Raw genomic sequence first — 15,305 nt, 5'->3', positions numbered from 1 at the left:
TTAGATGGTAGCTCATCACAGAAATATATCCAATGAATAACCCATGCTTTTGACTTTCAAGACACATTATTTCTCTACCCAAATGAAACACCAGGCTTTGCTTTCCAACTCTCTCCCTTCGGTGATGTTCCCAATCAGTTGCAGTTGAAGCAGGTGAGGAAACACAGAATACGATGAAGCAGTATCCTTTAGAATGGAGTGTTGGTGAACAGGTGCTACAAAATATGTCTAGGAAACATGCAACTCATATTTCTTCCCAGCTTGAATATCCATCAGGAAGTTGTTCTTCCTGCCAAAGACAGTGAATTAAAAGGATGGGAGAAGAACAGAAATACATACACGAATGCAAAGCACAGATACTCCACATAGATCATGCAACACTCATTGCAGAGTGTGTCAAAGAAAAATGTGAAGGAATAATTCCCACAGTAATAAACAAGTAACCTCAGGTGGATGGAGAGTGTTCTTGAAGGAGTCCATTACAAAGACTTGGCAGTAGATGTGAAATTTGATTAATTGTACATATCGGCTATTGATCATTTCCCTCACATTAATGAGAATTATCAAAACCTTGATAATTCAAAAGAAGAGAAATTAGATAGAACTAAAACAGAAACTATTTCCTTAGCCATTTACGGTTAAAAGTTTCCTAACTGAAAAGAAACAGAACCCCAGTCTGTTCATTGTTAATATATATTTTTATGCTTATGTTAACTGTATACCAAAATATTTATAGTTCTAATTTCATAGTGTGTCTTGAGTCATCTAACTTAATCACACTGCTTCCTTTAAAATTTCCCAAGTATAAAAACTAGATATAGCTGTAGATGCAGATATTAGTTGCCCTGCAGACAAAATTCTAGAGCCTGGGGCAATAAAAACTGGAAAGCAGAGTACCTTCTGCAATGTTGACTTCATAAGGCTTATTGGGGGTGGGATGCGCTCTAGGTTTCACAGGTACAGATACCATTAAGTTCCCATCACCCAACAGAGGGCTAAGGGAGTGGAAGAGAAGTCTGTAATACTACAAACCACTCTCATAGATCTCACACCAATCCTTCCTCTACCCCTTATGATCCACCACAAAACACACATACATTCTCAAAAATAAAAATAAAAAATTACACACACACACAAACACATCAGTCCTGTAGGATTAGTATCTCACCCTTAAGATCTCATTAACTTTAGTTACTTTCCTTAAAGACCTGGTCTCCAAATACAGTTACATTGGAGGTTAGTGCATATGAATTTGGGAAGGAAGAACACAATTCAGTTCATAACAATAGAACAATGTTCAGAAAGCAGGATACAAATTATGTTTGCTCTGTGACTACAGTTACATGAAACATATGCATAGGAAAAAGGAGTAAGGAAGGAAATGCAAAAAAAGGGGAAAAATAATAATGAGATAAATTAGCTTATTCTTTTGCTTGATTTTCTAACATATTGTAATTAAAATATCATTTATGCCTTTAAAGCATTTTTGAATGATTTACATTCTAAGAGATACCGTGCACCATGGTAGTTGGTGATAGATTGTACAGCTTTGCCCTTAAGGACTGTCATTCAGTTTAACAAATGTAGCTGTAACACACATATCCACATGGCCCAAGGGAGAGGACTTGAGCCTGTACTGACCTGAACAGAGAGGAGCAGTTCTCTTCCTTTCATCTTGATCAGTAATAGTTCAGTCATTTACCTTGTTCCTGGATTAAGTCCATCCCAAGAGAAAAATGGAGAAAATAGCAGAATAAATGAAGAGTTTTAAACCACCAAACACTCTACTTATTGGAAACAACACCAAGAGAAACATAGCTTTCCTACTATTCTGCCAATCTCATATATAGACTAAGTATTACAGGTATAAGGAATTATAAGATTTTTCAGGCACTCCTGTGTAATTTCAAAAACTGTTACCATAAGCCCAAGAAATAAAACAGATTCTGAAGAATTCATTAAATGCAAAGCCTCATGCAAAACTCATCTTCCTTCTGTTCCCACTGAACCCCCACCCCCCAACAACCCCCTAGAACAAACCTAAACAAAAGGCTTGAAAACTAAGTGTAGTTTTAGAGCCAAGGTTGATTTGCATGTGAGAAGGACACATATGCAAAATCTAGCTCATACTGTGAGTCCATTCAAATCAAATTCTCAAAGTGTATGTCTTTAACGTTTGAAATCTGGAGAAAAACGCAAATTCAGAGACTCATGGACAAGATCTGCCTACCTAGAGCAGAAGCTGCTGGAGCCACAAACTAGTAAGAACATGTAAATGGTCATTTTGGTGATTTTCTCCGGGCTGAGTGTGCAATAGCCAGAGTGAGAAACTCTTGGGAGCACAGTCTTAGAGGGATCCCCACAGTTTTATGGGTTTTACCTTTAGGAATTACACCAGGTTCTCACTACGAATAGCCAAGTCGATCCCCGACTTGCTTAGGCAAGGGAGGAGAAGAAGTAACCATTATGTAATACACCCAGAGCATTCTTTATTTCAAAAGCCTGTTCTCCCAGGGAAAATATGTTTTCAGAGCTTTATTCCACCTGGGGGCTTTAGCCCCATCTAACTTTTCTGTGTCAAATAAAGAGTGAGAAAATAAAATCTAAGAAACCCTCGTGAATGTCACAGGCCCACTAAAAGACTGAGCACTAATCATAAGATTATACAATGCTTCTCCCCCTCCAGACTTTACCATTATGCTAACAGGACTCCATTATAATAACAGTGACAGTAGCTAAAAGAACTGCAAGACGGAGACTATCTAAGGAAGAGCTCCCAGGGAAGCCCAGTGGCAACAGAGGAAACAAGGACAACAGAGAAACATAAAGCTCTAGAACCTACAGCTGCAACAAACTTTAAATACAGGCCAATTCCTAGACAGATTAACATAGAACCTCACAGTAAAGCCTATTATTTCCCATTTTAAAAAGGAATTTTAAAGAACACATTAATAATTGTACATATTTATATAAGTACAGTGATGTTTTGATAAAAGACATATTTACCTCAGTTCTTATTACCCAACATATCATGTGCAGTTTCCACAAAAAGTTAGTAAAAAAACAATGTCTGAAAAGAGGAAAAGAAGTCATTATTCGAAAAAGATACTTGCACTCGCTTGTTTATAGCAGCATAACTCACAATAGCAAAATTGTGGAACCAACCCCAATGCCCATCAATCATTGAGTGGATAAACTCTGGTGTGTATATATATACATATGGTGTGTATATATATATATGTGGTGTATATATATATATATGGTATATATGATATATATTGTATATATATGGTATATATGGTATATATATGGTATATATATCTGGTATATATATGGTACATATATATGGTGTGTGTGTGTGTGTATATATATATATATATATATATATGATGGAATACTGTTCAGCCATAAAAAGGAATGAATTAACAGCATTTCCTGGATGAGATTATAGACTATTATTCTAAGTGAAGTAACTCAGGAATGCAAAACCAAACATAGTACGTTCTCACTGATATGTGGGAGCTAAGCTATGAGGATGCAAAGCCATAAGAATGATGCAATGGACCTTGGGGACTTAGGGGGAAGAGTGGGAGGGGAGTGAGGGATAAAAGACAACAAATATGGTGCAGTGTATACTTCTTAGGTGATGGGTGCACCAGGTTCTCAGAAATCCCCACTAAAGAAACTACTCATGTAACCAAGTATCACTTGTTCCACAATAACTTATAGAAAAATAATTTTTTTAAAAAAAAAGTAAGCATCAGAATCAGACTCAGATATGGCATGGATTTTGGATTTAAAATAACTATGATTATATGTTAAAGGCTTAATGAAATTTTTTTTTAAAAAAAAAGCAAGTACAGATGAATAATGTAAACACAAAGATGAAAACTCCAGGAAAGAGAAATCCAATGTGATCAACCAAAAATATTGTAACAAAAATGATGAATGCCTTTGATGGGCTCATTAGTAGATTAGATATGACCAAGGAAAGAATTACTGAACTTGAAGGTAGTTCAAATAGAAATTTTCCAAACTTTCCCTTTTCCAAGAGAAAAAAAAGAATTTAAAATGTTAAGAAAAGAACATCCCAGAATTGTGGGACAATTTCAAAAGGTGAAATATTCAGATAATTGGAATATCAGAAGGAGAAGATACAGAGAATGAAGCAGGAGAAATATTTGAAGGAGTCATGGCTCAGAATTTTTAAAATAAATAATAAATAGATCTCAAACCACAGATCCAGGAAGCCAAGAGAATACTAAGCAGGATAAATAACAAAAAAATGTAAACCTAGGCACAATATATTAAACTGCAAAAAAAAAAAAAAATGACAAAGACGAAATCTTTAGAGAAAGTAGTGGGGAGTGGAGAAGAAGGACCAGGAAAGATCTTACCTATAGAGAAAGAAAGATAAAAATTACAGTTGACTTCTTGTCGGAAATTGTGCCAGCAAGAAGACAGTGGAATGAAATACTGAAATGTCAGAAAAGAAAAAAAAAACCCACCAACCTAGCATTCTATGTCCAGCAAAATTATCTTTCAAAAGTGGAAGAGAAATAAAGACTTTCTCAAACAAACAAAAACCAAGAAAATTTTCTATCAGACTTGCTCTGTAAGAAATGTTAAAAATTCTTCAGGGAGAAGAAAAATAGTATAGGCCAGAATCTCAGATCTATATAACAAGAAGTATGGGAAAAGAAATAAATGACAAGTTCCATCTTCAACAGGATAATCTTTCAGCACCACAAAACCCATATCTCTATACCATAATTCAGCCATAATTGACATTAAATTTAGAGGGAATGTCACCTATGAGTATTTTAAAGTGAAGCCTTTATTTTAGGTGGTCCTGATGAAGGTTTCTGCCTCCTTTCTTGAGGTAATTACACTGGAAATAGTATAATATAATCTATGTCCAAAGGGAAGCTACAGACAGAAAGAATTATATCTGATAGAGAAAAAAAAATCTATAAACAAGAGATCCTGGATCTTATTAAACTGAAAGGTAACTACTAAATAAACAGATCACTTGTAGTGTCACTTAACAACTACATACACAGAAAGCAGAAAATAGGAATAAAAGTGGAAAAGTGAGGAGAGACTAGAGATGTTGATTTGTCCAAGGTCACACAGCTGGCAAGTGGCAAACTGAAATTTAAATCCAGATCTTACTCCACATTGCGATGAATTACAAATAAATCATGAGATTCAGAGTTTCCCAAGCAGACAATAAGGGGACATTCTGCAATGTACAAAAACTGACACCAGAATGGTACTTTTGTGACTTTAAGAAATTTCTTTTGCCTAATTCATAACCAAAAGAAGCTTAAAAATAAAAATAAAAATAAAATAAAATAAAAAACAGGACAATCTACAACAGTTGTGTCAAGCTGCTGGTCATTGAATTACAGTGGGAAGTCCACTTGCCAAAGCTCTTCTAGGAAAGAAGGCAGAGTGGGGCTGTTTTCATGGAGTCAGTTTCCTTATTCCCTAGAATGGCTTATTTTAGCAGTAAAGACCTCAGAAAACAGACCTCTAGCTACCATCCCCTGGGGCATCCTTTTGCTGATTAATCACAGCAGCTGGATCACACCAGCTGGAAAACATCCCTCCCTCCTCTGAACTGGCCTAGCACTGAATGTCTATACCATTCATCTGATATTTAATGTACGCTGGATTGGTGATGACATTTATAAGTGCATTATGCTTGTTTTCCTATAAAATCCTAAGCTATTTGAGAATAAGCACCTATCCATTATCTTCCATAGCACCCAGTGGTGTGCAGGATGCCCTGTAGATGCCCCAGCAACATTGGTTGAGTAATTGTCTAGTGATGAAAGGAAAGTTGTCCAAGTATTCAGGAGTGATGTTAGTGGAATCTTAATGAGCTGTAATGAGAAGGTGATGCCCAGATTACAAAAAGCAGAAATATAGTATGTTTGTTAAGAGGGTATCCATTCCTCTATTGGACAAACATTTCTGTACCTGTGGCAGCACTGAGCAAATGAAGGATTCATATTGAAAGAATGTGACTATTAAAAGCAGAGTAGAATTAATCACCTTTCCTAGTGGGTTCCATGTTTTGTTCATATTAATATAGCATTATCATACTGCTCTAGCTGGTTGTATATGTGTCTCTCTACCTAGACTAAGAACTTGCTGACTGGAGAAACTATTCATCCTAGACCTGTCTATTTCTCTTCAGTGTATACATGGCTTATAACTTATATACTTTATATCTAAAAATATATAATTTGCATTTACCTTTTGTTCATTTTATTTTACAATTAGTGAGCACTATCTCCCATCTGACAGAAGCCAGGCCTTAAGTGCAACTCTAAAATTACCGATAATTTAGCAAGAGTGCAGACAATGCCTGTCCAAAAAACATTGATTACAACATTAGTGCCCATATTTTATCTAGCAAATTTTCTCTGATTTTGGCCTTGATTTGCTAACTCATTAGGTATCTAATCCCTGGCTATGCCATCATTATTACCACCCCAAGAGGCTTTGGTGTTTAGCAATCTTTTTCCAATATCCTGATTCTTCAACTCATCAAATGGCTTTTGGTTCTATCTCTCATACTTCAGCATTAAATGTGCCCATGAGCCCTGTCTTCTTGGCATGGCCTGATAGGATAAGTGTTTACTCCCTTTCAGACACCATGGATATCCTAGTGCCACAAAGATGAACAGTCTTTGCTATCAGATAATTCTGTCAGTGCTGTCAGATTTAACTCCCTGCAATGATAGAAATGCCCTGTATGTGTGCTATCCCAGCTATCCCATCTGGTAGCCACTAGCCATAGGTGGCTATTGAATCCCTGAAATAGCAAGTGCAACTAATTACACGAACTTTTAATTTCATCCCACTTTAATTCACTTAAACTTACATAGCCACAGGTGGCCAGTGGCATCTGTATTGGACATGCATGAGAGAGACAAACATATTGTGACTACAAAAAAGACAACTTGGCAGGTGCTGTCTTAGTAGCATGAACAAAATACTATGTAAGCACAGAGTAAAGAACAATTAATTTGGCTCCAAAGGCTGAGGAAATTTAGCAAACTGGATGGCATTGAAATTGCAATTTAAGGGACAAATAAGATTTCATCAAGCAGAGAAAACAACATGAATAAATGCTACGAAGGAAAGATATGTTATTGAAACCTAAGGGATTTAGAAGTACAGAGACTAAAGATGAAACTAGAAAGATCAGTCAGGGCCAATGATTTCTAGGGATGTGCAATAAAATATAGTAGACACAAGCCACATTTGGCTATTTAAGTTCAAATTACATTAAATTAAAATATTTATCAGTTGCGGTAGCTGTATTTCTTGGATCCATAGCCACATGTGACTTGTGGCTACCATATTGGACAGCACAGATATGGGATCTATCCATCATTGCAGTAAGTTCTAATGAACTGGACTGCTGTAAAGTTTTAAGTTTGTTTATATTTTGGGTTTTGTTTTTAATTCATCTTAAATCCTCTAATGAATGAAGAGGGAAAAGATGAAGAAGTATAAAGCAGTGGAAACTGTCAATAAGCCAGTTACAATTTGGTGGTAGGAGAATGAGTCAGAAGCGCACTGGCTATTTCCAAAGAAAACCATTTCTTGCCAGACAGTATCATTGCCACTGAAGACCCAACACTGCACCTTATCAAACTCTGGGTCAGCTCAGATTCTTAACCACTTGGCAAGGAAATTCTAGGCAAAGAAATGGACATGGGGCGGGAGATGAAAACAAGGAACTATAATGGAAGAACAGTGGTAAAGAAATAAATATTTACTTTTTTCCATATGATTAAAAAAAAACAATAGAAACATTACATTCAGGGTGAAAAAACGCTATCTCTTAATATACATGTTTTTCTGTTCCTTTTCCTCTTTCACCTTTAAAAGGCCTTCTATCGATTGATGACTATTAGATGTTCCCAGCTCTCCGTGAGACTGGTACCTAGGCCCGCAATCCTCTGCTATGTAGAGTCAACTTAGAATCACACACACACACACACACACACACACACACACACACACACGCAAAATATGTTCAAGCCATCTGTAGCCTCTGTTCCTGAGTAGGGCCACTGTTTCCAAGTTCTTCTCTGCCTGCCTATTCAGATAAGGTAGGCCTGACAATGTAGAACCTTCATGTCCCCTTTATCCCTTTCCCTTAAAAATCAAAAACAGATCCTAAATGATTATCTTTTTCTTTCTTTGCTCTGAACCTTGTTCAGTCCCCCCTTATCCAGCAGCTCTCAAAGAATCAGCAGTTCTTTTAGAGAGTCCATGATGCCAAGATTATTTTTGTCATATTACTAAGACATTGACACTCTTTGGATGTGTGTCCCCACTTAAATCTCATGTCGAATTGTAATTCCTAATGTTGGATGTGGGGCCTAATGGGAGGTGGCTGGATTATGGGGGTAGATTTCTCATGAATCGTTTAGCACATCCCCCCCATCTCTCTTCCTCCTGATCCGGCTGTGAAAGACATGCCTACTTCCCCTTCGCGTTCCACCATGATTGTGAATTTCATGAGCCCTTCCCAGAAGCTGCCATGTTTCCTGTACATCCTGCAGAACCATGAGCCGATTAAACCTCTTTTCTTTATAAATTACCAAGTCTCAAGTATTTCTTTATAGCAGTGTGAGAAAGGAATAATACAAATGTCATTTGCCCTCTTCACTCTTTTTCTTTCACGGGTGTATAAGGTATTTTCCTGAAGCCACATGATGTGTAATAATTCCATTGTTCTGATGGTTAATGAAATATGTGTTTCTGTGTTCTTGGGCTTCCAGAACTTTTTAAGGTTGTAGGTTTAGGATATAAACATATGCGCTTCCAGAGGTTAGCTCAGTTTGTTCTCAGGATTTCTACTGAGATTTTGCCAGCTACTTCCATTTATACCATCTATAATCTGATCTGTGCTATCTCCTTACTGTCCAATAAGTTGTCACTTTAAAATCCCCAGGTTTTCCTCATACCTATGCAGAAGCACAAGAAAAAGGTGAATATACTTTCTGTATTCTTTTGCAAAATTATTTTTCAATTTTTAAAACTTGTCTATTTTATCTAAAACATTATTTTAGGACTTAATAGAATTTTATTCTAAAATAAATAAAAATGCATTTAAAATATGCTTTTCTTGCATTTTTTAGGATACATTGTTGGCTTAAAGGGAGAAATTAGAGACTTACTTTTTCAACTCACAGCTGCATTATCTAGCTCTAAAATGCTAATAAAGATAATATTGACATATCAGAGTTCTTTGACTCATGAAAGGGAAGAAACTGCCCCAAACTGGGCAAAACTGTAAATAAGAAATAAAAATAAGCAAAAGTTATCTTTTCCTTGGTTTTATACATAATAATTGACCAGGTGTGTCTTATGTAACAGAACATTGTTGAATGGTATTTTGGTGTCAGTTAAGGTGCAGTATCATTTTGAGATTCAGTATCTAAAGCACTGGCTGAGAAGTCGATATAATAACTGAGATGTTAATAAAGCATCCACATTTGACATCTGCCAACTGCCTACTAGATGAAAAGTCTGTTAACAAAATCATGACACTGCCACTTTCCAAAAACACAGTAACTTGATGAATTAAAAATGTGTCTGTAAACAGAAAAACTGAGTATCTCCTCTGCACAACTGCACTTTTGTTTACAATTCAGTGCGCCTATAGCTATGGCTAAACTTGTTGTTTTGTTTGAATTTGTCTGGTATCAGCAACAACTAATGATCAAAGAAGATGTTTTATGTAAGTGCTTGGCAACAAACACAGTGGTACTGACATATTCGAAGTGCTTGATAACTTTTAAAAATCTCATGTTTTATCCTGGACCAACCATGTTGACATTTGCACTGACAGTGGAACAGGAATGGTAGATAAAATTGCTATTCACTTAGCATAAATCAAGGAAGTGACATCAAACTCTACCAGTGGCCATATTCTTCAACACCACATACTAGCACGGAGGAAAAATGCCAATTTATCTTGAGAATGTCCTTCATAAAGCAGGAAAAAGTAATAATGTTATTATGTTTTAACCATTGAGTACATGTCTTTTTAATATTCTGTATAACTAAGTGGGAAATATGAATAAAGCTTTTCTGCTACACCCCTACGTCCAATGATTGTCTCAAGAAAAAGCACTGATGTAATTAAACTATGAGCTAAACTACTCGATTTTTTAATGCAGCAACATTTTTTACTTGGAAGAATGACTAGTCATAATACTATGGTTATTTAGATTCGTGCATTTGGCAGACATTTTCTTGAAAATGAACAAAGTGAATCTGTCACTTAAAGAGAAACAATCAGTATTTGTTGCTAATGATAAAATTTGAGCTTTCAAAAGAAACAAGAATATTAGAAAACTTGTATCCACTATTATGAGCTTGATAGCTTTCCAATACTTAGTGACTTTTCTGATGAGGTTAGCAATTAATGAATGTGACTTTTAAAAATAAAACCAATTAACATTTGGAAGATTTGCATGACTCGATGAGCTAATATCTTCCAAATCACCAATGCAGGAAAACTATAAAATCATGCATGAAGGAAGATATATTCAAAGTGCAAGACAGACCAATATATTTCAATTTCACAGAGCACATACAGTTCATTGATATGGTTTCATATTCTGCATTGCACCAACCTTTTAAAAATCTCCACTTGTTGAGCTTTGACATATCAAAGAACAGTAATGTTATCTGAAAAGGCTATTAAAATACTCCCTTTTCCAACTACGTATCTGTATAAAGTTTCTGCCAAATATACTTTAACCAAAATAGTACATTCCAACAGACTGAATGTATGAGCAAATATAAAAATGCTATTGTCTTCTGTTAAGACACACATAAAAGAGGTCTGCAAGAATAAAACAATGCCTCTCTACCCAATAAATATCTTGTTCTGAAAAATACAGTTCTTTTTAATTAAAATATGTAATTTAACATACAAGAGTATATTATCGTTATCATTAAGGAAACTAATAAGTGTTTGAACTTTTCTATCTATTTTAATATCTGCCTTAGTAAATACCAATAAATGTGATATACATTTTAAATACCACTTAAGATTCCTTAATAATTTTTAGGGAGTGAAAGGACCCACACCAAAAACTTTGAGAGCTGCTACTTGTAGCTATGAACAGTCAACAGTATCTTTGAAGCTAAATGCGTCTTGTCCTTAAGTCTTACCACTGAAAAGAGAAAGAAGAGAGAGAAAATGATCATTGTGCCTTTTGACATGCTCCCCAGATTCTCAAAAGAGTGTTCTCCTCCGGCTGGCCTTGATTTGGTATCACTTCACTTCTTTCCACAGAAGCACCACCCACTGCCACCCACTCTCCACCTCTAATCCTGTGATAATGGAAAGAGAGAATGGAGAGGAAAGGAGTGAGGGTACCTTTTATTGCCTCTGCTCTGAGTGTTGGGCATTGTTCTATTTCCTCCCAACCCATTTTTCACTCCTATAAGGATCCTTTATTGGGGACACTAGTGAACGGCATCGGTGTGACTTACTGGACAAGGCTGGCAAGCCTAGGTTCAGATACTGTCTCCACCCCTCACTCTCTGTTTAACTTTGGGCAAGTCATTCAGTGTGATGGAGACTCGGTTGCTATCCCATAGAGTACAGAGATTAACTTACAGGGTGGGTGATTGTCAGGTTTCCACAAAGCATGGATGTTACCCAGCACATAGGAAGCACTCGACAGATCTTAGTTCTTCTCCCTCTTACTTCCAATGCCCTTTGTCCTTGAATCCCACTCCCACCTTCCAGGGCATTGAAGAAGTCAGAGAACTGACGAAAAAGTGGATGGGGAGTCGAGCTATAGAACACTTACCCCACCCCTCATCTAGAATGGAGATGAGAATCCTTGTCACTATCAATCCCCCTTCTCCAGCCTCTGCACAAGGAGGCCTGGGATAAGTTATTTCCCCATGCTTCATTCCTGACAATCTCTGAGAAATGTTGCCTTTGTGGAGGAAGAAGATGCTAAAAGTGATGCCCCAGGAGATTTCCAGCCTGAACCTTCATGCTGTGAGCAAAAGCCTCTCCTCTTCTCCTCCTGATAAAGTATAATGTTATTATAAGACCCCTTCAGCCCAGGGCCCAGTGTTAAACTGGTTCCCTGTTGAATAAGATGAGACATTTTTAAGACAGACATATGGTGATTCTGGCAGACCTCCAAATGTATTGCGGAAGGATTTGGACTCTACACAGGACACCAAGAGGGACTTGGGCAAATACCATGCTGTCTTTGTCTCCAAAAGTTATTCGAGTGTCCAACACCCTGGTGGGGACATGACCCAGTTGCTTGGGCAGGGCAGAGTGGGTTGGAACCAGAGCTGTGCTGGAGACAAGATTCCAGAGCCAAGCCATGAAGCTGTAGCAATAAATGGTTTTCCAGGGATTCGGTTCCAAAGCCTTGTGTTTATGATTTCCTCTCCAAGAGACCCTCAGGGAAAGGGCCATGCCTCCAGGTGACATTTTCCAACCTAATAAAGCAAGCCCTTCCTAGCACAGCCATCCTGACCCTGTCCATCTCCCCCAGGCATTAACCACCCCTGAGCAGGCTGCTCTTGTCACAGCTGTGGTACTTCTGCCGAAATGATGGTCAGAGCCAGAAAGGATCTTTCTGGTTCATTACCTAACTGATAAACTCTATACTTGAAGAAAACAAGTAAAATTTGAGACATCTCATAGAGCTGGGGTAAAGAGGAATTAGCAGGAGGCTGCTTTTATAAACAATGGAATTCTAAATTTAAAAACTTAGCCCAGCCACTTTTCTATAGCTCTAAATGGGTTTTCCAGCAGGATCTGCCTAGCCGAACTCTAACAGAAGCTGAACCATCATTCGAAGTATTCCTAGTAGTAATTTCAACCAACCATTAAATTTATAACCAAACATAAACCTGCAGCCCCTTTGGAAGCCAGGCCTTATTATGAGGGGAACATTGTGTGTATCGTTCTCCTGGATGGCCATCATGCTAGAAGGCACAGTATATAAGAGTCGCCTAATTGAGAGGATGGTGGTAACGAACGTTTGTCTCTAGCCCTCCTCATAAGAGAGCCTTGAATTTGCAAAGCGGCATCAAAGTTAAGAGTTAACCCAGGCTCCTGAATGAGGAACCGCTGCAGGCACAAGGAGCTTGAAGCTCTAATTTGGACCATATTGAAAACACTCTGGGCATCATGGGGCAGCAGAGAAGGGAGATCACATGCGGCTTCCAACCTGGTGCCATCAGCTACTTAGAACTCTTCAAGGGGAAGGTGGAAGGACAGATGGCTAGCTGGGAACAGTGGCATCTCTGGAAGGTGGCATTGTGGCAGGGAGGGAGGGGAGAGGTGACTTGCACAATGTACATCATACATTGAAGTGTTGAAGAGGTTGTAGAGTGTGCTGTCTTTTCCAAAAGAAAAGTGGAAAAATAAGAATACACATAAGCATATTTGTTTACTTTTTATTTAACAATATAGGTAATGAAAATGATTATCCATAGAAGGCGATGGGAATGGAGTGAAGAGCGTATAAGAAGCAATGAGATTTCTTTGAGTATATCTTTTTATATAATTTTGACTTTTCAATCATGTTAAGAGTCGACATATTTTTTAAGTTGCAAAGAATATAAAAGGCAAACCCTAGAATTGAATACAAACAGAAACAAATGACTCAAACTATATATAAAGTTTAAAACATATGCAAACAGAGAAAAATCATTATTTAAAGTAACATGAATACAATAGGACATGCAGCAGTTCCCTTTATCCATGGGAACTATGTTCCAAGACCGCCAGTGGACACCCAAAAGTGTGGATGTACTGAACCCTATCTATGCTGTTTCTTTCTATACAAACATATGCACCTATGATAAAGTTTGAGGTGTGACAGCACAACTAGCATGAATTTTTTTTCCTTCTTTACAATTTCACAGATTCACTCTTACCATAGATCCTGGACAAAAACAGCATATGCTTTTTTTTTTCTTTCAAGTTAAGAACTTGCACATTTTCACAGAAAGGCAGTATCCTATGGCACATCCAAATTGCCAGCATCACTCCTCTTGTGGATTGGGGCCATTATTAAGTAAAATCAGGGTGACCTGAACACAAGCATGTGATGCCATCACAGTCAATCTAATGACCAAGACAGCACTAAAGGGACTATAACGGGCAGGGAACATCCACAGCATGGAGGAGCTGGACAAAGGGATGATTCACATCCCAGCAGGACAGAGCGGGAAGGTACAGGACAGCACAAGATTTCATCATGCTCTGCAGTAGGGTGTGCAATTTAAAATGTATACATTGTTTCTAAAATTTTCCATTCAATATTTTTGGACAGAGGGTTGACCACAGATAACTGAAACACTGAAAAGCGTAACTTCAGGTAAGGGGGGGGCTAATGTAGCCTAAGAAGATGAATTGCAACCAAATTGTGAATTTTACAATTAGGTTTGCTGTTCCTAGTGGCGTTCGTGCTGTGATTTGGAACTACTTTGTCTGTGGTGTAATATAGAGTAAATGTGTAAGTAAATTAATATTGTAGGGAGCCAGGGTTTCCACTTTGCAAGAGGGAGACACAGATATGGAATGAGAGAAGCCTGGGGGAAATTCTGTGGTTTTCTACATGAATAGGATGTATATGTGAAGTGTGCGTTCATGTGTGTGTGTGTGTGTGTGCATTTCTAAATACCACTCCCCACCAGTAGGAACCACTATTCCTTGAGAAATGCTGACTCCAGGCCTGGACAGTGAAAAGCCTGACACATCTTAAGCCAGAATCAAGCAAGAGTCCAGGACTGATGGACACAGGTCAAAAGACGGAGGAGCTGTCTTGAAGGGGCTCTCATTACCCAAGTCTGGGATGATTGCAGATCCTAAGGAGTAACAATAATAATAAAATACAACACTGAAGAAATGCAGATGTTATTATAATACTGATACTTGAAAAACAGAGAAAGAGAGATGAGGAAGATAAAGGAGAAAAAGAAAGAGAAGAAGTAAAAGCAAGAGAAGAAAAAAAGAGGGAAAAGGAGGCACAGAAGAAGAAGAGGAAGAAGAGGAAAGGTGGGGAGGGGAGAGAAGAGAAATAAGAGCGAAAGGAAAATCTCTTTTTACAAAAGAATGTAAACTAGTAAATATAAAAGGACTCAAAAAATTAGAAAACCCTCCAGTGTAATAATTAAGGCAAAAATCATCAATGTATGTTAAAAAAATAGAATCTTAAAGTATCACCCCACTGATTATTTATTAAATTCCAGGGATGGTGTGAGGAGGA

The sequence above is a fragment of the Symphalangus syndactylus genome, chromosome 10, assembly GCF_028878055.3.
Source record: "Symphalangus syndactylus isolate Jambi chromosome 10, NHGRI_mSymSyn1-v2.1_pri, whole genome shotgun sequence".
In the NCBI taxonomy this organism is placed as follows: Eukaryota; Metazoa; Chordata; class Mammalia; order Primates; family Hylobatidae; genus Symphalangus; species Symphalangus syndactylus.
The sequence above is the reverse complement of the archived record's forward strand: the minus strand, read 5'-3'. Positions refer to the sequence as shown.